This window comes from Mytilus trossulus, chromosome 9, assembly GCF_036588685.1.
Source record: "Mytilus trossulus isolate FHL-02 chromosome 9, PNRI_Mtr1.1.1.hap1, whole genome shotgun sequence".
Lineage (NCBI taxonomy): Eukaryota > Metazoa > Mollusca > Bivalvia > Mytilida > Mytilidae > Mytilus > Mytilus trossulus.
Genome location: NC_086381.1, coordinates 19,259,634 through 19,282,474, shown reverse-complemented (window position 1 = coordinate 19,282,474; position 22,841 = coordinate 19,259,634). Strand labels below are relative to the sequence as shown.

Genomic DNA, 22,841 nt, shown 5'->3' with positions numbered 1-22,841 from the left:
ACATGTCATAAGTCCTCAAAAAACAAAGAAATGTCAGAATTTTACTTATAACGGTCATTTGGTTTGAAGATGAGGAATTTACAGAAAAGAAAAAAAACAATGATAATGAATAAATACAATTAAAAAGACATTTTTTAAAATGTGCACCGATTAACACACGTATATTAAGCGAATAAGGAACGAATAAGTAACAGTGCATTAGTCAAGTACTGAAACGAGTATTTACGCCTTATTAGGGTTATTTTACCTATAAGAACCAATAGCTAGCACCAGACGCAAGAAAAAATGGAAAAGATTTGTTTTAAAAGATATAACACACGTATTATAAGCAAATAAGTTACACGGCATCGGTCTAGCGTTGAAACGGGTACATACGCGTTAATAGGGATGTTCAACCTTTAAGAAAACATAGCTTACACCAGAGAAAAGCTTTAGCCTTTTTGTGCTAATGTGGCGTAAAACAACCAACAATCAATCAACAATCAACAATCAATTAAGAAAACTATTTTTTCTTAAAAGTTTCAATGTATTACAACGTGTATTTAGCAAATAAGGAACGAATAAGTAACGGTATCAGTCGAGCACTGAAACGGGTCCTGTCCCAAGCCAGGAGCTTGTAATTAAGTGGTTGTCGTTTGTTAAAGTGTTACATACATGTATCTGTTTTTTGTTTATTTTTGTTTGGTTCGTAAATTAAGCCGTTATTTTCTCGTTTGAATTGTTTTACATTTGTCATTTCTGAACCTTTTATAGCTGTATATGCGGTTTGAGATTTGCTCATTGTTGAAAACCGTACGTAGGCCTATATTTCCTGTGTCAATTGGTCTCTTGTGGAAAGTTGTGTTATTTGCAATCATATCACATCTCATTTTTTCTATTTATCTTTCAGAAGAATGACGCAAAAACGTCGTATACATTTTTTCTTTATCTCCATGTTCTTTCAAATCATTTGAGAATATGGCTAAATCACTGAAAGCAGTTACTTATAAGAATATTGTAAACTGACCATGAGCAGATTTATTTTCATATCTACATAAAACACTTTGAATTGTAGATCGGTCTATCGCGATGTATCTAAGCGTTTACACTTAAACAAAGATTAGGGTTGCGTTCAATTTCGTAGCGGCTGTAGCGGCTACATTTGGCTACTTAGATTTTTGACTATTGAACGTGTAGCTAGCCTAGCTGCTACATAGATATTGATAGAAGCTAGACTAGCTACTCGTTCAATAGTCATAAATCTACGTAGCCCTATGTATATATATATAGCCGCTACGATATTGAACGCAATCGAGGAGTCGGTATTTTTTAGTCCGATTGAGATCGATCCTTCTCATTTGCTCATTTTTGCAATACTAAAGATCGGCGATCTTTATTTTTTTAGTGGAAGCGGGGTCTTAGATTTCTATTGATTTTAAGTAATTGCCATAAAAAAGGAACATAATTCTTAACCGAAATTAGAATTCATGATATCGTAGGCAAAGTTCTGTCTTGTCTTTCAGATATACTTTGACTGAACTATGAAATGATATAAACAATGTATAATAATTCACTATTTTAAGAAGAATTTCTGTTCAAGACAGACATGAAAGCACTATAAATAACCTGAATAGAAATGTTGTTTATAGAAGTATTCGTGAGTACATTTGTACATTGCATTGTCTTCCAACCACCGCATTGATATTACGTGTCAGTGAAACTGACTGAAAACTAAGTACTATCATGTGTAAATTAATGTACATTTATTGTAGTTGAAAACAAAAAATCAACAAAACAGCAAATAACGAGATCTGTGTTGTCCGTAATTTAGTAAGAATATCGCCCAAACCGGCCGAACGTCTTTCGACGTTGTTTTAGAATTGGTGCAATGTATTCCCGCCAATTCAAATTGTTGAACCTTTTTCAGAAATATCTCTTTTTCCATTCCGGTGACCCCATCTTTTTATTTCATGATTTTATTTTGATATAAACAACGCTTATTCTGTTGAATACTCAAAGAGAAATTATTGGTCAATTTTTATTAAACTTATTTTTTTTATAGGTATTTCACATTAAAAAAGGGCGGGAAAACTATTATAGCAATTTATCGTTATTATTTTCCACTCAGACAATGGTAATATTATTAAAATAGTTTGTATTAACAACTAGGTTAACAGAATGAACAAGTTTTTATTGGATACGGACTTTAAAAAAAAATATTACACTGCTATTGACTAGATTTCCAAATTCCATGAAAAATATGGCGTTTTAAATCGAAAACGAGGTTGGTGACCCCATTTTTTTATTTGCTTATTTTGAAGCTTTTACCTAGCCTAAAGTAAAAATAAAATATAAAGAAGATATTATTGGTAGATCTGAATAGAAGGATTTGCTTTAAACTACGGAGTAGATATATGTTTGGTGAAAATTTCCATAGCAGCTGCTGTATAACACTAACTGATGATGAGTAGAACGGATTATTATCCCAGTCTAACAAATTAAATCTCCTTTCTTTCATATCCTAAATAGTATCGTACGGCATGGTATCCTATTTGGGTTCACTCACTCACAGATCCTGTCTTTATACTGCAATCAGCTATTTTACTATACAGATAAAGCTATACGTATAAACGTTAACTTTATACGTCAATGACCTCAACTAACCTTTAAGTCCCGGCTTCTTACCGGAACTACTGTATTTCATCAACAACGTCACGTCACAACCATGAAAACGTGTAGTAACAATGGTCAAACTTTTATGAATTTAAACTTGTTATGTCTTCAAATTGGTAATTTATATACCATGTTTATTAAATGTTATTAATTAAGTTCATTTTCCCTGTTTAATTCATTAAAATGTCAATGTATTACCGCCTGGACTACGGTCATAGGGAAATACACCAAAATGGTACCCCAAGAGGGAAATTCCAAACACTTTTTTTAACAATATTTGTTACATATTTTTTTAATTTTTTTTATCGATTTCAGTATAAAAACAATATACGTATAGTGTCTTGAAATATGAAATTTATTTGTATTCGGCACGAAACAGGGAAAATGCTCGGTAGAACCTCGCATTTCCCCCGTTTCTAAGCCTCATACAAATAAATTTCATATTTCAAGACACTATACGTATATTGTCTACTTATCGAACAGTATATACTTGAGTGATAGAGTTCTTAAAAAAATATATCATGTGCACGACTGTTCTATTTTTTCATCACTTGGCACGTGAGCGTTATTGTCTTCGCACATTTTTTCGATAACATCAAAAGATTGGTAGAAGCTGAAAAATTATGAGCTATTTGCTCTCGATAATATATGACAGAAAAAATAGCTGCTTCTGAATATATTTATGTTCTACTCTATGTCCATTCTGTTATCTTGGAAATAAGAGTGAGTACTCATCTGACAGTAATTCGACCAAGAGCTGGGTTTTTTTTTTGCAGTTCCTTCGGTCTCGGTCCCAGATACGACTCGTTATATAGAAATACTCTAAAACTAAAAGAATACAGCTTCATCTGACAAAATGAGCCTGCAATAAAAAATAAATAAAGCTTTTAATATTTTTTTCTATGCGGATAGTAATCTCAAATAATTTTACATTTTGAACTGACAATCGTGTTGAGAGGATACTTCTTATTGAACTACAAACTTTCTTTACGACACGTATTTACAAATAAGAGACATTAATTCCTATAATGATACGATTACACCCCATCCTATACTTTTTATCTTTTAATATAAGAAATATATTAGGTTTTTTAGTCTTCTTATATAACTAACAAAGTAAGACCGTGAGACCGTGCGGTCTAACAAATTTCTGATAATATCGTTAACAAAAACTTAACAGTGCGATCAACCAATCGCTAACGTTAACATATAATACCATAGTGCTTTGAAGTCTAGCAAGTACGGTCTAACAAAATCTTTTAGTACTGATAACAAATTTTAAAAAAATAAACCAATCGCTGATCATTATTGATCCTCCTGACATCATTGCTATCTTCGCCATCTTTGTTACAGAAAATTATTTTCAAAGATCTTATTTATTTTTATAAGTCCATGAAACAAAACAGAAATATCCAGATGACATTCAGATGACATTCAGATTGGTCATAGTAATCAGCTGGAAATTATATTGAGGGTAATGAAATCATTTTTAGAAATGTTCAGTAAACGACACAAGTTTTCCCGATGTACTCCGGGTTTTACATCAGTGTTGTTTGCAACGCCGTATCCTTCAATTTCATTGAAGACATCAAGCGAACATAAACTTGAACGGTGTATGATGTGCTTGCAAAAGTAAAAAAACAACGTACATAAACGCCAACGTGTACATAGAGATTTTCATTGAAAAGGTGTACTCCGGAATTATTCCGCTTTTGACTCCATTTTATATTTTTATTTGAGCTCTCTACGTTTGAGGTAGCAAAGGTATACACATGAATACAAAAACGAAAAAAAGTTTCTTTTTTTCTCTCTTTTGAAATGGTAATATACGCTGTTAAAATATATAAACATGCAGATATGTAGAACCTATTGCAAGATTGCAATATTTTTAAAAATTGTTACATAAAAAAGTAAGCAAATTCAGTTCTAGAATTAATAGATTAAATTAAACTACAGGGACTTCGGCTTGTCAACTAAAATCACCACGGACCTGCTAGAGCACTAGATTTTTCATTACAGAAGAAGTTTAAGAACTGAATCGTTTCTCTATAGAGGTCAGTATTTAGTGGCAATCTATTTCTGTCTTGGGTTATGTATCTGGTCCACAGGCACTTGTTTCTATCCATGGGAAGACCCACTGTCAAATATATTTACGTAAATATACCGTTTGATAGTGGGTCTTCGCATGGATAGAAACAAGTGCCATGATCTGGTCTATAAAAAATATTTTGCCACAATTTTGTATTTTTTTAGTCTATTCATGAATTAGATAATGTGTCTGGTGTGATTTTTTTTACCACTGAATTAATCACCAATCAAACCATATGTATATTAAAGAGGGGGGATAGGACCTTTATCAGGACTCCGGGATCGGGTGTTTTTAACCTTGGGATTTTGGGATTGACCCTTTCAGGATCCGGGAATTCCTTTTTCGAATTTCGGGACCTCAGGATTTCGTGTTTTTAAGCCCCGGATGAGGTATATTTTAGCCCGGGATTTCAAGATCAGGACCCCTTCTACCCCCTCTCATATAAATGGATAGAATTTAAAAAAATATCTGGAACCTGAATCCAAATACAGAATGAATAAATAAATATAAATATAACTTTTTTATGCATCCCATAAAAATACATATATATTGGCGGGACTAGACACTAACTAATTGTAGCTGATAATCAGTGATTTTATTGTCGTTCCATACATAGGTAATAAAGATACAATACGGTACCAAACATGTGTTAAAAAACATATTCACTATTATCTTAATTATTTCCGATAATATCAATAAAATGTCTTTCAAACTAGTGATGCCAGCGTATCAAACTTATAGTATGTCACTTTAAATTTGTTATTATCACATTCATTTTATCACAGAATGCAAACAGGGTAATTAAAAAACGGCGCTGATTGCAGTCCAAATTCAAAAACATTATAGAACTTTTTATAAATCACACTTATTTTGGACATTTTATATGACAAAATATATCTATTTAATTTTATGATAAAACTTTAGAACTATGTGGTCAATGTATAGCCTCAGCAGTTCCAACATTTTTTTCTATAAGAATACGCCACCAAAATCCATTAATCTCCAAGTCTTGGAAGTCTCGTGGACCGTGGAGTCCAAGATTTTGTCAACATTATACTGAAGAGTCTATCAGATTCATTTCCTATTAAAATACATTGTTCCCAGACCACTGCAGCTGCCTGCTGGTAAAAGTGGTCTCTAACTTTTACTGTTGTCACATAAACATGCAATTTTTTCACCCAATTTCAAGTTTTTGAAGTTTTTTTACCATAAATTATTCTTCCATATGTATTAAATGTACTTTAAATGTAAAGAAAAGTTACAAAAAGCATTCCACATGATTATGAGTATAAAATGTAAGATTAAAGATTATTTAGAGTCGATTTAGGCGGTAGCACATATTTTAATACATATAAAAATTCATACAGAAGCTATGAGAAATTGAAATTTGTTATTTTTTGTTCATTTCTATGCTAGGATGTTATGATACAAGAAGTCTAATTGCACAAATACTCTTGCATTCAACTTTTTTTGCAGACAGCATGGTCTAATGCACAGTTTTTTTTCACTTTTCAAGGAAAACTTGCATGCAGTTTTAGTCTAAATTGGCATATATATTTGAACCACTAACTATTCTAAAGAAGACTGCTTTTTTATAGATTTAGTGAAATATTTATGATGGACTACAGATTTTATATACAAAGCTCTTCACATTTCACATACAATGTACATGAAACAGGCCGTTTAACCAGGGCCATGAATAAAACATATTTTGCACATTTTTCTGTTATAATCTACTTTTCTCTAGATTCGGAGTTCACCTAATGGGTAATAGAATTTGAATTGAGCACAGAAACACAAATATCAAAACATAAAAAGCCTTCAAATAAAAAGTCAGCATGCCTGTAACCCATAAACATGGAAACTGCTTTAAACTGCTTATTTAGCCGTAAAATGACAGAATTTCTATCAAACACAGATTTAAATCCTTTACTTTTATTGAGACCAGTAAACCATTCAGGGAAGTTGCCAAAGTACAGAATCTACATTTACTGATTTCATCTCTTAGGCCAGAGAAGAGTTATTTTGTAGTGCATTTTCTTTTAGACAATACATTGTACATTCAAATTAAAAAAAATCGCACTTGTTCAATCTCAAAAAGATTTTACAGTGTAGTGAACTACTATTGGGACAAATAAAGCAAAATTATAGAAACTTCTACCAGCTCTCTAACTCAAAATATTGACAATTCTGTGTTAAGGGTGTCTAAAATTCAGTTTGACAGCTTCAGACATACTAATTTTTTCCCTTTTCCACTGGACCAAATCACTACTTAACATAAAAATTCAGCACCCAAATTTTTTATCATGTAATTTCATCCCCTTACTTAATATTTCATGCATAAAATGTCAAGAAATAAATTAGAAAAGGGTATGAAAAAAATTGGCAAGTAATACACTGTTCACACTAGGGAATATATATATGTGGACAACGAACATCAAAGGACAATAACTGTGTCCTCGCACCAATTGCTAAACCTCTTTTCTAGTCTCTAACTTTAATTTGTCTCAACAAATGTTATAAAACTTATACACTGCTTATTACAACAAAACACAGATTAAGTTCAAATTTGACTTTTTTCACTGTTTCTGGTCTTGAGTTACAATTATTTATGCTCCATTATTATAAAATGGAAAAATATCCAAATCTATGGTGGATCTAAAAAACTTTTTTTTACGGATTATATTTATTTATATATATGATTTACAAACTTCAGAAAAGGTTGAAAAGCATTTTAATTTGAGGATATTCCAACCTGAAGCAAGTTGTACCAATGTTAATGATGGAAGACCCTGTTAGAATACTGTGCATACCTGGGGCTAAAACTTAATCAAAGATGACCTATGCTGAAGTGGTGAGACTTGCTATGCATGTAACAGGAGACCAAACTGAGACCACCTTTGATATAAAGGTATGAAAATGATGTCTATTATTATAAGAATGAATGGAATATATTCCAGTTGAATGTGACTTTTTTTTTATATCCCCTAGTCCCTACAAACAAAGTTTTGGGAGATACATAGAAATCCCTATATCATCCATCTGTAATTTTTGCAAGTGCAACCCCTTAGATCTGCTGAAATTGATGACATTACACAGTAAAACATAGGGCTCCTTATCAGCGAGGTGTATAGGCGAGTTAGGATAGTCGAGTTATGAAGGGCAAGATATGAAAGACCAATTGCAAGTAACAAAAATAACATTTTTCTCTAATTTCTTAAGAATTATATATACAGTCATATATATATAATATATATACAGTGAGTGAATCTTAAAATGGTTGTGGCGTCTGATTTTGTAATCAAAATTTTTACATTTACTTTACATTTAATAAACAAAGCATAGATGTACCCAAACTTAGTTATACATTGCATCAGGAAGGGTCCCGGTATTTTGATTGCAGAATTTGAAAAAGTTATGTGATAATTATTTATAAGAGGCCATATACATGTATGTTGGAAAGTCATGCACACATAAAAATCTTTCATGAGAGTGACATTGTTCATTTTTCTAAAATAAAACGGGATACATTGTAGAGTATACTGTTCTGAACAAATCAAGCATAAGAAAATTAATCATGTAGACAAATAAAATAAACTTGCAAATTGCCAGAACAAATATTGCCTCTACAGCTGCCCCAAAAAGACCACTCTTAATGAAATTTGCAGCAGAAGAGGTCTTTTACATATAAGTGCTATAGTTTTAGTTACTATCTCTCTTTAAGTTTAAAATGACACTCACAGTGTTGTCTATGAATTTAATGATCATGATGATAATTAAATTACAAGCCATCCTCAGTATTTCAAAAGGCTATCTGTTTCTATGGAAAATAAACATACTTTGTGTAGAGATTACATTTTTATTACACGACACTCAGACTCAGATGAACAACATAAAGATGATCGAATCAACAATACTGTATACAATTCTATAAGCAATCATCCTTCAAAAATGTTAAAGAGATACACCCAAAAAATATAAAAATAGTTTTCCCCACATATCACATGAATGAATAATTATATCTTAAAAATAAAATATATCATATTTTTGTTATTGGTTAATAAAATTCATTTTATTGGAATTTTGTTTACAGTGTATAGAAATGAAGAAATCAATGGGAGCCCCTGTCAAAAGGAGGAGTGTTGTTACAGAATATAAGTTCCCAATGGTAAAACTATTCTGGAATATTATTTCCACAAGAAGAACTATTATTGTATAGCAATATAATATTTCCCACAGAAAGTAACCAAAAGTTAGCGTGCAATAAATTCCATTATTGCACTAGTGCAATAAATCTTCAAAATTCATGACGTCATCAAAGACAAAAACTCAGTTCAAACCAATATTTACTTCCAAATATTATATTGCTATACAATAAAAAGGTTATTGCATGAATATTGGGGAATATTGTCCCTCGTAGATCATATATTGCACTCACAAGCTCGTGCAATATAAAATTCTACTCTGGACAATATTCCCCAATATTCATGCAATAACCCTATATTACTGTAGGTGTTCCTAACAGAATAAATAGTATCAAATATTTGTTCCAACAGGTACAGGTATTATGACATTGTTTATAATAAAGTTTCAACTGGAACTTCTGTTAGGTGGAACAAATTCACATTGACAGAGTGCCTTCAGATGAGATTGGTAGAAAAAAGAAAGAAAAAACAGTTTTCATATTATTTTGAATAGTATGACTACAAATGACCATTTATAATAATATAGGAATTAACGATATTATACCATAAATTCGTTTTACACCAGCTTCATGCATGGCAAATGTTTGAACGTCTATACATTTTCGAAAATAAAGTGCTTATATAATCTTTGATGAAAAAAGAAATGCTGTATTTTGATTCCTAAATATTGAATGTTAAATAACTAATCCGCGAAAATTCAAACTTTATTCTTAATTCTTAACTTATAAATATCAGGGTTGGTCATTGATGCATTACTCTTTATGTGTTTATCTTTTCTTTTGCTCCATTATGAATTATTTTATTTGTAATAAAATTTACAAAGGGCTTCTCCAGAAAAAAATACAAAAAGGTTTGAGTTGGCATCTATAGTCTATACTATTAAACGAGAAGACCTCATTCTGTGTGTAGCTTCTCTTCCTTCCACAATAAATTAATCCTCATGCCTCTGTGTTCTATAGGTATTATGCATAGTGGCATTTGTCATCTATTCTTTTTCATTCAGTTTGGGTTATTTAGGAGAAAAACGAAAAATAAAGGCGTACGGATATGGTTTCAGTCGTCAGACAAACTTGTTAGTCATCTAAGACTTTAATTTAATAAGAGTACTTGGGGATAGGACAGTAATTTTCTCGCCGATGGAGACTCTCTATATAATAAAGCAGTGATCGCCGTGGAGAAGAAACTCCTGTTCATAAATTACTTTTGGACACAACATATATATTTTACATCACATGATAATACATTGATATAATTTTGAAGAAGACTCACTTACACATGAGCCGTAAAAAATAACTACCAACAAAATTACTTAATAATTGTACAACTACTGTAATTCCTTATCTTTTAGTTTAAAACTGTTGAATGTTTTAGTACCTTCATCTCATATTTGATACATTGCATTATTTATTTTTTAGAAACAGGGTATAGATGAGTGATCTAGTGTTTGAGTTCACTGAGGATGTGGCTGTCATCCTAACAAACAAAGGTTTACATAGTATTTATCAGGTATTGTTGTATATGGCTGATATATATGAATATATATATTGAACTGCATAAATATCAGATCTCTGCATTTCCATCCATTAATAGTGTTGCTTCCAAAATCACATAAAGAATATATTTAGACTCCATTACAATGTATCTTGAATGCATTTATTTAACTATATATATGCAGTGTAATGCAAGACATATTTCTTAATGTGAGAAACAGACAACAGCTAGCTACAAACATGAAAAAATAGATTTAATTTTCTAAGGCTTATCACATTTATTGAATGATCAACTTACAATAAAGAATGGAAAGGGGTAATGTGTCAACGAGACAACAACCCAACCAAAGAGAAGAAAACAGCCCAAGGCCACCAATAGGTCTTCAATGTGCATTTTTTATTCTTATAAGCAAAAAATAAATAAGAATTTATATGCTTATGCCTCTTTTTTTTTTGTAGGCAACATTCAGACAGTCAGATATTCTACATTTCGGGTTAGTTATATATATACACATTCAGAATTCATCACACCATTTGAAAATATGGTAAATTACTTAAAGGATGTTTTCATCTCCTTTTCAAAATATCAAGCTTTTCATCAAACTGGTAAATATTGATATGTGATTAATAAAGAACAAAAGAGCAAAAAACAATTAATAACTGTCTTGTTTGTGCTTTTTTTGTTTGTTTGAGATATGTCATGAGATATAGGCTATTGAAAATTTGTGGGGAAAATTGTCTCTTGAATTTCGATATCTTAATCATTGACAAGTCTTACTTTCCAAACACTATAATAATTACAAAATGCTAGGAAGCTAAAATTACAAGAATTCAAAATTTGTACAAATGACTTCTTCCAGAATGTTAAAGATTCTGAAAAGAAAAATGAATGTTGCATTTTTGTCTTCAATTGGATAGAACTATAGAGGAATTACGAAATCTGACAAAATTTAAAAACTTGACTAGTGAACATCTTTGATTAATATGGATTTAATTCTGCTGTATGGTGTTATCTAAATTTGAACTTAAGGAAAATTGATATACACTAGAATACAGGGGTTCAAATTTAGGTTGGTTCTAAGTCCATGACCTTCCATTTACGGATTAAAACTATCCCACAGGTAGTTTGTTGCACCCAATGTACTTGCCTATATTTGCAGTTTAAGAAAATTACAAAAACATTTTGATCAAAAGAATGAAAATTTGGATCTTTATTTGCCTAACGTGAATTTGAACTGTGGAACAAAAATACATACAGTTTTCAACAAGCATTTAATTCATTTGTTTTCAATACATCATATAAAAAAATTATGTAGAGTGGGTGGTTAATTCAATACGATTTTCTTTTTATTAGATACGGAATAAAGAAATTGCTGTTGAGGAAGAGAGGAGTTTCTGTGACGAGATTGATACACATAGAGCATTTGGTAGTGTATAATAACAAGTTAACATTTTTTTTAATTGGAAACAATAAATAACATGGCTTCTAAAACGGTCATATATTCCTTACACATGAAATTTGTCCAGACATTGTATGTCTGGGATAAGCATGATACCTTCATCTACTTTTCAGCTTTCTTAAGAGACGGTCATATTAATACAATTCACCAAAACATTTGGAAGTTCCTACATGTCAGCTGTTTACATCTAATTTCTTTTTTCAAAAAGATTAAAGTTATTAGAAATATGTTAGTAAATGTTTTATAAATATGATTTGATAAAAAAAAATTAAAAGGTCATTAAAACAACGTTTGATCTTATCAGTATGTGTGCAGGTGGGAAATTTAATAATCTATCAATGCTTATCAAAAATGCTATTAAAATTATCATTGATACGTTTATCTAACTTTCATTTCTAGTATTTTGATGATGAAATAATGTGGAAAGAGCTACTTTTACTCAATCGTGCTTTATAAATGCACATGGATTTTACGTATCCATATCTGGTCCATGTTTTATCATTGTCAAGTCAACATCTGGTACATGTATTACCAAAATATGTTTTTCAAAATGAAAATATAGTTTTTGATAATGTTATTTTGCACAAATAAAGAGTCTAAGGCAGAATTCAGTACACTGATGTTGCTCACTTCAAATGATGAACTGTCAGTTTAGCACTTTACGCCAGAACATTGAATTTATTTCAAAGTAAAGTTTGATATCTGTTTTTTTTTTAATTGTCAATCATTGGTTATATGATGGCCAACTGATTACCATGGTTGTCTTTTGTTACATAGTCTTAAGAGATCTGTATACATGGTATAAGACACAAAATGTCCGGCTGGCTCAAATATTTTTTGGAAGCCCTGGTAAATAACAATATTTTTTTAAAACAAAATGTCACCATTTTCAATCTGACAACAGACTTATATTTTAAATTCAGTTTGAGGAATTATTCACATTTGCACAAACAAAATTTGTTGATAGTTTAAGACCCCTTTTTGGCCCCAAACTATAGCAGTTTTACAAAATTGTTGAAATGTAAACTTTCAGTTATTTATTGGACAGTAGAATGCATCTGCAACATAAATACTGGCTGTTCTTGACATATCAATGCACATACATCAGGTACTAGCACCACTGAAATCTTAACAATTCTAGCATTTTAGTCAAATTTTAGACTGTTTTCATGTAAAGCGAAAGTGGCCGCATTCGTGTTCATCCTTTATATAAAAATGTAAGTTGTATTTTATGATAATACAAAACATATACAAAGGTTGAGGATGAACACGGATGCGGCCACTTTCATTTTTGACAAAAAACATCTGAAAAGGTGACATTTTTCAGCATATTTGGTAGATTTTTCATATTTGAGCTTGAATTGGAACGTTTTTAATGACTAAATCAGTTGAAATCTTTCACAAAAACTATTAATTCAAATGAAATAGTTTTTAAAAAGTGGTAAAAATCTTTCGTCAGATGAACCTGAAATTTGAGGCCAAAATCGGCCCTTACCAGACCTATAAAAAAAATCTCAAACATGGTGAATGAAGTGCATGTTATATTATATAAATTATTGCAGTTCATCATCCACTCTTTATGTACTTTTAACTTGTTAAAGCAAACTTAAGTTTAAAAAAAAAAAAGATCTGAGAAAGTCAATCAAGTTAAAGAGTGTGTATATATTGCAACTTAAAACTCTCTATCTCTTTTCTTTATCTATTGATATAAATATATATCTATGTGTATATTGTTTCAGAGTGTAATGAAGTTGTGAGTAGTATTTTAACCAAAAGAACATCTACCCTAACAACAGTGAAGATTAAAGGGATCAGTTGCTGTATGGTGATATTGAAAGAAATCCAGGACCTACAATGGTATCAATCACCCCAAAAAAATATTTTTTAAAACTGAAATTTATCTAGGATTATTTGATCTGAAAAAAAACTTTCAATATGAGACATATGCATATAACAACTTCATTAAAATCCATTTTATTAAGGCATATTGGAAAATGTTTCAATTCATCTTGTGACTGTCATACAAGTGAGAAGTTAAGCTAGCTATAAAACCAGGTTCAATCCACCATTTTCTACATTAGAAAATGCCTGTACCAAGTCAGGAATATGACAGTTGTTATCCATTCAATTGATGTGTTTGGACTTTTGATTTTGCTTTTTGATTTTTGCTTTTCTTTTTGAATTTTCCTCGGAGTTCAGTATTTTTGTATTTTTACTTTTTTTTTTTACATATTTTCATGGAGATTTAATGTTTTATTGACCAATGGAAAATCTGCTTAGTACTCTGGTGAAGTAAGGCAGACTGGATATGCTGCTCCAAACAGTTTCCCTGGGATTAATAAAACATTTGATCAATTCAAAATGGACATGAACAAAAAATCTACCTTTACTGCCTTCTCACAGTATTTTTTAGTTTGGTTTCCTTTAAATTTCAAAACGAGAAGAGACTTTACTGGTATAGTTTTAATTTTCCAGATACAAAATCAAAAATAAATAATTCTGATATAATTGTTACATTGTACTGTATACTAAATTTATTGAAGATTATTGTTTTAAACCTCTTGCCTTGATATAATCGTGTCCGTATCCAACTTATTGAGTTTTTGAGGTGAATATAGATCTCACCCTGTCAGTCTGTCTGTCCATTAGAACTAAACACAAATTGTCCTATCAAATCAATGTAATTATCTGCCCTTTATTATAAAAGGGTATTTTTTTAATTAAATTTAAATATGCTTGATTGCACTTAAATGTTTTGATAGTTGGATCTACCTTGCAAGCCAAAGATTTTCCAGTCGTATAATAAATTATATTTGGTAAAATATTTTTAAACCAAAAAAAGGTATTTTTTGCGACATGTCCAAACCAGAAGATTAGAAAAAGACACCATACCAACTTGAGTTTGATATATCACTGGGAAAGCCAGTCATCTTGTGGAAATGTAATATAAATAGTTCAAACTTTTTTTTTCTTTCAAAATGTTTATTTCAAAAATTAAACCAGATTTTGTGAATTTTACATGAAAGTAATTTTATTTTAGGTTTATGAAGACTTCTTAGAGCTTGCCATATAAGTGTCAACAATTTTAAAGAACAGAGAAGACTATTATTGCACTTAGTTTTGAGTTTTTGTTTTATATTTTATCACTATGATAGACTAATGTTAAATTCAGGAATTGTATTTTTCTGATATATCTGTTTTGTAATTACGTTTCACTCATTTTTAAATACGTTTGAGACGTTTTTTTTTATACCTTTTCCTACTTGAGTAGCATTGACAACTATTTTAAGTTTTTGGTAAGGTTACTTTCTTTGGGTTTTGTATTTTATAATATTAAGATGTCATACTTGAATACCTTGTAGTTATGAACTGTGTATTTTACTTCTTGATTCTTTGATATGTGTAGTATTATTCTCCCCCCCTCCAATTATATTTAGTTTTGTAAAATATATTTTCCATAAGGCCTGTCAACAATGGATGCCTCTCTAGATAAAGATTAAATAATCTTGGCACACATTAAATATGAATTTCAAAAGAAAAAAATATGTATGAAGACTCCATACAAAACTACTTTGGAAAGTATCACTCCAGTGATTCCTCTGGTAAAATTCAGGTATGCTCTAAATCTCAGTTTTCATTGGGAACTTCCTTCATTGCATAGAGGATGCTTTATCATCTGTTTTATTATACCTAACAATGCAAGTGTTAAATGTTGGGAATACAGAAAGACAGACATAATGATTATGATAAGTTAACAAATAATTTTACTTCAAATATAATGAATATTTAAACTGGAATTGACTATTCACATGTTATGCTCATTGATTGTTGACATTATGTGTTGAAAAACAGAAATAAGTCAAAAGAATTACAAGACAGAAAGTCCAAAAGTCACAATTTATCAATTGATAATAAATTTGTTTGCTCTATAATAGAATAGAATGTTTCTAAAAATGTCGATTGAATTAGACTTTCTATAAAAAAAAATCTCTCCAAACCACATTGTGACCTCTTTTTATATATGATTTAATTGGTTACATGTTTGTCTATTTTGTTATATACTTTAATGTTATGCATGAAAAATATATTAACTGTATGCAAATTAGGAAAAATTGAAAGTTTTATGATAATAAAAAAAAAAAAAAATTAAACTTGTTTTGATTGATTTGATTTTATCCAATATGTATATTAAAAGAAAAGCTAGTATTTTATTGTTCAAAAATTACAAATGGATTAGCCACAAGTTTTTCAACTTAGAAACGTCTTCTTCAAAAAGGAAACCTGTTCCAATAATTGATATGGCTTTTAAATATAATTTGCATCTTAAAGAAAATAATGGAGGAAAAGAAAGAAAACGAGAGAGACAATTGCTTCAACAGGATTATACTGTCATAATCAAAGTCACATTTCCTGTTTACACAAAGAATTGACTCAATTGAGTGTAATAAAATTCCTGAATTAGACTTGGCATATGTGAAATGATTTTATTATTAAATGATAACTTTACTATTCCCACCAAGTAAAACTAGATCAGGATACAATCTGTGTGAATTATATGGGTTTCTTAGAAATGATCTACATGTATACATGTATGAATTGTCTGTGATTCTTAGATATCGTCAGTATGTTATGTCATTTTCAAAGATCTTGTCTGAATGTATTTTCCAATATTCAAACATACAGTGTGTATGCTGTTTCTGTGGTTATTAGATACATTCCAAGCAATATGTAATGGTTTTAAATTATGATAAATGACCATAAATTTTTCATGTTACAGGATAATTTTTCTGAAATATAAATTTTATATCTCAAAAGTTAGAAGACTTGGATGCTGCAGATACCATATGTTAAGATTTTTTTCTCTGTTAAATGTCCATGTCCATGTCCTCAACCTCATTTTAATGGTTCAGCATCTGCTTATATGTTTGTCATTTAAATTTAGTATATACTATGAATAATAGGATGGATAACTATATTTGGTATATTGATTCCTTGCTATGTATACATTTCAGTTATACAGGTTTTTTTCTGACCTTTACCTCATTTAAAGTTGAAAGTTGTGTGATTAGTTCCATTTCTAAAATACTGGAAGTAGTAGGTCAACTATATGTTGTATATGTAATGATTGAAAGGGGTACATACATGTATCAGTCTGGCAGGTTTCATCTAACCTTGGTCTAATTTTCATGATTCATGAATGTCGGTCAGAATTTATCTGAAATGTGAATTGTCTGTGATACTTGCAGTGAAACCTTAATCTATAAAACTCATAAAATCAATGGTTAGTTAAAGATAAGACAAATGTACATAGACCATTAGTAAAATATAGATAATGAAATATTTAAGGCATGTACATCAGACAATTAGTTAACTTTAGATGTTAAAATATATAAGGCAAATGAGATTTCTAGAAACAGTCTGTAGGTACTGTCTGCAGTTCTTATATATAGTCTGTAAGTATTGTCTGTGGTTCTTTGATGTAATCTGTAAGTATTTTCTGTGGTTCTTAGGTACAGTCTGTACGTATAGTCTATGGTTCTTATATACAGTCTGTACATATTATCTGTGGTTTACATAAATATCTTAAATAGTCTGTTTTTATTGTCTGTGGTTCTTAGATGTAGTCTGTAAGTACTGTGTATTGTTCATAGATACAGTCTGTAAGTAAAGACTATGGTTCTGATATATAGTCTGTAAGCATTGTCTGTGGTTCTTAGGTATAGTCTGTAAGCATTGTCTGTGGTTCTAAGGTACCCTCTGTATGTATTGTATGTGGTTCTTAGATGTAGTCTGTAAGTATTGTATGTGGTCCTTAGGTACAGTCTGTAAGTATAGTCTATGGTTCTTAGATACAGTCTGTAAGCATTGTCTGTGGTTCTTAGGTACAGTCTGTAAGTATAGTCTGTGGTTCTAAGATACAGTCTGTAAGTATAGTCCATGGTTCTTAGATATAGTCTAAGCATTGTCTGTGGTTCTTGGATGTAGTCTATAAGTATTGTCTGTGGTTCTTATGTACAGTCTGTAAGTCTATGGTTCTGAGATACAGTCTGTAAGTATAGTCTGGTTCTTAGATTTAGTCTGAAAGTACTGTGCATGGTTCTGAGATATAGTCTGTAAGCATTGTCTGTGGTTCTAAGGTACCCTCTGTATGTATTGTATGTGGTTCTAAGTTGTAGTCTATAAGTATTGTATGTGGTTCTTAGGTACAGTCTGTAAGTATAGTCTGGTTCTTAGATATAGTCTGTAAGTACTGTGCATGGTTCTGAGATATAGTCTGTAAGCATTGTCTGTGGTTCTAAGGTACCCTCTGTATGTATTGTATGTGGTTCTTAGATGTAGTCTGTAAGTATTGTATGTGGTCCTTAGATACAGTCTGTAAGCATTGTCTGTGGTTCTTAGGTACAGTCTGTATGTATTGTCTGTGGTTTCTTAGATACAGTCTGTAAGTATAGTCTATGGTTCTTAGATACAGTCTGTAAGCATTGTCTGTGGTTCTTAGGTACAGTCTGTAAGTATAAACTGTGATTCTAAGATACAGTCTGTAAGTATAGTCCATGGTTCTTAGATATAGTCTAAGCATTGTCTGTGGTTCTTGGATGTAGTCTGTAAGTATTGTCTGTGGTTCTTATGTACAGTCTGTAAGTCTATGGTTCTGATATACAGTCTGTAAGTATAGTCTGGTTCTTAGATATAGTCTGTAAGTACTGTGCATGGTTCTGAGATATAGTCTGTAAGCATTGTCTGTGGTTCTAAGGTACCCTCTGTATGTATTGTATGTGGTTTTTAGATGTAGTCTGTAAGTATTGTATGTGGTTCTTAGGTACAGTCTGTAAGTATAGTCTGGTTCTTAGATATAGTCTGTAAGTACTGTGCATGGTTCTGAGATATAGTCTGTAAGCATTGTCTTTGGTTCTAAGGTACCCTCTGTATGTATTTATGTGGTTCTTAGATATAGTCTGTAAGTATTGTATGTGGTCCTTAGATACAGTCTGTAAGCATTGTCTGTTGTTCTTAGGTACAGTCTGTATGTATTGTCTGTGGTACTTAGATACAGTCTGTAAGTATAGTCTATGGTTCTTAGATACAGTCTGTAAGCATTGTATGTGGTTCCTAGGTACAGTCTGTAAGTATAGTCTGGTTCTTAGATATAGTCTGTAAGTACTGTGCATGGTTCTGAGATATAGTCTGTAAGCATTGTCTGTGGTTCTAAGGTACCCTCTGTATGTATTGTATGTGGTTCTTAGATGTAGTCTGTAAGTATTGTATGTGGTCCTTAGATACAGTCTGTAAGCATTGTCTGTGGTTCTTAGGTACAGTCTGTATGTATTGTATGTGGTTTCTTAGATACAGTCTGTAAGTATAGTCTATGGTTCTTAGATACAGTCTGTAAGCATTGTCTGTGGTTCTTAGGTACAGTCTGTATGTATTGTCTGTGGTACTTAGATACAGTCTGTAAGTATAGTCTATGGTTCTTAGATACAGTCTGTAAGCATTGTCTGTGGTTCTTAGGTACAGTCTGTATGTATTGTCTGTGGTACTTAGATACAGTCTGTAAGTATAGTCTATGGTTCTTAGATACAGTCTGTAAGCATTGTCTGTGGTTCTTAGGTACAGTCTGTAAGTATAGTCTGTGGTTCTAAGATACAGTCTGTAAGTATAGTTCATGGTTCTTAGATATAGTCTAAGCATTGTATGTGGTTCTTGGATGTAGTCTGTAAGTATTGTCTGTGGTTCTTATGTACAGTCTGTAAGTCTATGGTTCTGAGATACAGTCTGTAAGTATAGTCTGGTTCTTAGATATAGTCTGTAAGTACTGTGCATGGTTCTGAGATATAGTCTGTAAGCCTTGTCTGTGGTTCAAAGGTACCCTCTGTATGTATTGTATGTGGTTCTTAGATGTAGTCTGTAAGTATTGTATGTGGTTCTTAGGTACAGTCTGTAAGTATAGTCTGGTTCTTAGATATAGTCTGTAAGCATTGTCTGTGGTTCAAAGGTACCCTCTGTATGTATTGTATGTGGTTTTTAGATGTAGTCTGTAAGTATTGTATGTGGTCCTTAGATACAGTCTGTAAGCATTGTCTGTGGTTCTTAGATACAGTCTGTAAGTATAGTCTATGGTTCTTGGGTACAGTCTGAATGTATTGTCTGTGGTTCTTATATGTAGTCTGTAAGTATTGTCTGTGGTTCTTAAATACAGTCTGTAAGTATAGTCTATAGTTCTTAGGTACAGTCTGCATGTATTGTCTGTGGTTCTTAGATATAGTCTGTAAGTATTGTCTGTGGTTCTTAGATACAGTCTGTAAGTATAGTCTATAGTTCTTAGGTACAGTCTGCATGTATTGTCTGTGGTTCTTAGATATAGTCTGTAAGTATTGTCTGTGGTTCTTAGATACAGTCTGTAAGTTTACTCTGTGGTTCTCATATACATTCTGTAAGTATTGCCTGTGGTTCATAGATGTATACATAATGGTTCTTAAACACAGTTTATATGCATGATTGGAATATTTGCCACTGGATTTAAATCGTTTATTGAACGGACAGAGACTAGCGGTTGAATAACCTAACTATTGTATTCATCGATAATATGATCTCGTCCTGAACATGAATGAAATATTTGTCACTGGACGTAAAACAAACATGAGACAGAGTTATAAGATGGATATGTAGACCCTACAACGATAAAAAAAAACCAATGAGACACAGTTATACAAAATACATAAACACTATCACAACGTGCACACATGATAGGTATGGACCCTATATGACGTTCATACACTGATGAGACAGAGTTATTCGATGGGTATGAACCCTATATAAAGTTCATACACTAATGATACAAAGTTTTTCGATGGGTATGGACCCTATATAACGTTCATACACTAATGAGACAGAGTTATTCGATGGGTATGAACCCTATATAACGTTCACACACTAATAAGACAGAGTTGTTCGATGGGTATGACCGCTATATAACGTTCATACACTGATGAGACAGAGTTATTCGATGGGTATTGACCCTATATAACGTGCATACACTAATGAGACAGAGTTTTTCGATGGGTATGATCCCTATTTAACGTTCATACCCTTATGAAACAAAGTTATGCGTTGGGTATGAACCCTATATAACGTGCACACACTATAGAGAAAGAGTTTGATGGGTATGAACCCTATATAACGTGCACACACTAATGAGAAAGAGTTTTTCGATTGGTATGAACCCTATAAAACGTTCATACACTAATGATACAAAATTTTGCGATGGGTATGACCCCTATATAATGTTCAATCACTGATGAGACAGAGTTTTTCGATGGGTATGAACCATATATAATGTTCAATCACTGATGAGACAGATTTTGTCGATGGGTATGAACCCTATTAAACGTTCATACACTTATGATACAAAGTTTTTCGATGGGTATGGACCCTATATAACGTTCATACACTGGTGAGACAGAGTTTTGCGATGGGTATGACCCCTATATAACGTTCATACATTGATGAGACAGAGTTATTCGATGGGTATGAACCCTATATAACGTTCATACACCAATGAGACAGAGTTATTCGATTGGTATGAACCTATATAACGTTCATACATTGATGAGACAGAGTTATTCGATGGGTATGACCCCTATATAACGTTGATACACTAATGATAGAAAGTTTTTCGATGGGTATGGACCCTATATAACGTTTATACACTAATAAGACAGAGTTTTTCGATGGGTATTGACCCGATATAACGTTCATACAATAATAAGACAGAGTTTTTCGATGGGTATGAACCCTATACTAGTATAACGTTCATACACTGATGAGACAGAGGTATTCGATGGGTATGAACCCTATATAACGTGCACACACTGATGAGACAGAGTTTTTCGATGGGTATGAACCCTATAAAACGTTCATACACTAATGATACAAAGTGTTTCGATGGATATGGACCCTATATCATGTTTACACACTGACGAGACAGAGTTATTCGATGGGTATGAACCCTATATAACGTGCACACGCTAATGAGACAGAGTTTTTCGATGGGAATGAACCCTATATAACGTTCATACACTATTGATACAGAGTTTTTCGATGGGTATGAACCCTATATAACGTTCATACACTATTGATACAGAGTTTTTCGATGGGAATGAACCCTATATAACGTTCATACACTATTGATACAGAGTTTTTCGATGGGTATGGACCCTATATAACGTTCATACACTGATGAGACAGTTATTCGATGGGTATGAACCTATATAACGTTCATACATTGATGAGACAGAGTTATTTGATGGGTATGAACCCTATATAACGTTCATACACTAATGAGACAGAGTTATTCGATTGGTATGAACCTATATAACGTTCATACATTGATGAGACAGAGTTATTCGATGGGTATGACCCCTATATAACGTTGATACACTAAAGAGACAGAGTTTTTCGATGGGTATGAACCCTATATAACGTTCATGCATTAATGAGACAGAGTTATTCGATGGGTATGGACCCTATATAACGTTTATACACTAATGAGACAGAATTTATTCGATGAGTATGGACCCTATATAACGTTCATTCACTTTTCGATGGTTATGGACCCTATAAAACGTTCATTCACCAATAAGACAAAGTTATCCGATGGGTATATACCCTATACAATGTGCATACACCAATGAAACATAATGAGCCGGTCGATGGGAATGAACCCTATATAACGTTCATACGCTATTGATACAGAGTTTTTCGATGGGTATGAACCCTATATAACGTTCATACACTATTGATACAGAGTTTTTCGATGGGAATGAACCCTATATAACGTTCATACACTATTGATACAGAGTTTTTCGATGGGTATGGACCCTATATAACGTTCATACACTAAAGAGACAGAGTTTTTCGATGGCCGTATGAACCCTATATAACGTTC

General features: G+C 31.8%; 1 long non-coding RNA gene across 8 annotated transcripts; it reads left to right on the top strand.

The window, feature by feature from the left end:
- The first annotated feature begins 3,763 nt into the window (after positions 1-3,763).
- Positions 3,764-16,009, top strand: LOC134685260 (uncharacterized). Of its 8 annotated transcripts, none has more exons than XR_010101279.1 (9): positions 3,764-4,126; positions 4,609-4,706; positions 7,458-7,652; positions 8,835-8,909; positions 10,362-10,452; positions 10,896-10,930; positions 11,791-11,863; positions 13,636-13,753; positions 14,937-16,009. It is a non-coding gene; the product is annotated as an uncharacterized LOC134685260 (long non-coding RNA). The 8 variants fall into 8 exon arrangements; XR_010101281.1 differs by lacking the exon at positions 3,764-4,126 and adding an exon at positions 4,150-4,416; XR_010101280.1 differs by lacking the exon at positions 3,764-4,126 and adding an exon at positions 4,418-4,473.
- Positions 16,010-22,841: the final 6,832 nt, after the last annotated feature.